The sequence below is a fragment of the Mastomys coucha genome, unplaced genomic scaffold, assembly GCF_008632895.1.
Source record: "Mastomys coucha isolate ucsf_1 unplaced genomic scaffold, UCSF_Mcou_1 pScaffold5, whole genome shotgun sequence".
Lineage (NCBI taxonomy): Eukaryota > Metazoa > Chordata > Mammalia > Rodentia > Muridae > Mastomys > Mastomys coucha.
Genome location: NW_022196911.1, coordinates 84828240 through 84829561, shown reverse-complemented (window position 1 = coordinate 84829561; position 1322 = coordinate 84828240). Strand labels below are relative to the sequence as shown.

General features: G+C 33.4%; 1 protein-coding gene across 1 annotated transcript in view; it reads right to left on the bottom strand.

The window, feature by feature from the left end:
• LOC116077726 (elongin-B-like) overlaps nucleotides 1–1322 on the bottom strand; it is a 10306-nt gene that overhangs the window by 1541 nt on the left and 7443 nt on the right. The window lies entirely within an intron of this gene.

Genomic DNA, 1322 nt, shown 5'->3' with positions numbered 1-1322 from the left:
AGACAATACCTTTAAGGGAATGCTACATCAGATTTGTATTCCAGGCAGATTACAGACTTTACACAAAAGCAATTGGCCATATAATGTGATTCTTTATATCATCAAAATAGTAATAGCTTAAGATGATAATTTGATATTTTTAAAAAATATTTCTGATTTTAAAAAATAAAAATAAAATATACACATATAACTATTGATACCTTTTCAAGCTCTCTAGTTATAACTGCCTTAAGAAAAAAGGCAACAGAGAATGTAGTCATGGCCTACATTAATTTTCTATGTTTGGTGTTCCTAAATAGATTAGAACATATTATAGAACTGACTATTATAGTCAGACATTTGAGATGTTTTGTCAAAAATTTAATGTTGCCCATATTACTGAGATTTCCTAATTTTCTCAGAAACAAGTAATTGTTGAACATACACATTACACTCTGCTTAAAAGCAGATAAAAGAGGGTTGTATTCCTGTACACATTATTTACATCATTCTTTTTATTTTTAAAGAAATTTTAAATTCGGATGCCAAACATGACACTCTACAACCAGGCATAATTATGCCTAAGTAAAATGAAATAATCTTTTTTACTGGAGCCTAAAAAGGCCCAGATGACTTAATCACCTCGAGAAGAGGGTGTATTATGTTTTTTCCACAGAATGAAGAATCCCCAATTCCTTAGATCCCAGAAAGATTGGTCCAGCCAGCCGTGCCTCTCCCACTCGCTGAGAAGAAGAGGGAGAAGAACAGAAAAAACAGAAGCTGACAACTGACAGAAATAGAGAAACAGACATCCACCACAGACTACAACAACAAGAATCGCTAACACTGCTGCTATTCAGCCCAATTTGTTTAGACTTATTACTGCTAATGTGAATTTTTCTGTGTCTCTTATCTATATGCTATATTGTTTGAAAGTTAGGTTAGCTACTAAGTGTCATAGATCATTTCAATAAACCTAAGGCCCATTTGCAGGGAGTATGGAAAGATACAGATATTTCTCACGATATACAACAACTGAAGGCAGAAATTTCAGAAATTAACAAAAGTCATTTAGATACTTAGAACATTGATGAATTGGCCAGTGAATTAAAAAATAATTTAAACACATTAAACCCTTTAGATTGGGTTCAGTATATAATCTTACTTGCTGTTATTACTGACATTGTCTTAATAGTAATTATTGTGCTTCCATTTGCCTTTAGAGTTCTTCTGAGATCCCTAGCCACGATGAGGCGAAACATTATAGAACTCCGCCTGAAAAATAATTAAAAAGGGAGAATTGCCACGCACACTTTGCGTGAAGGCGGTATCTGAGGCGTAAA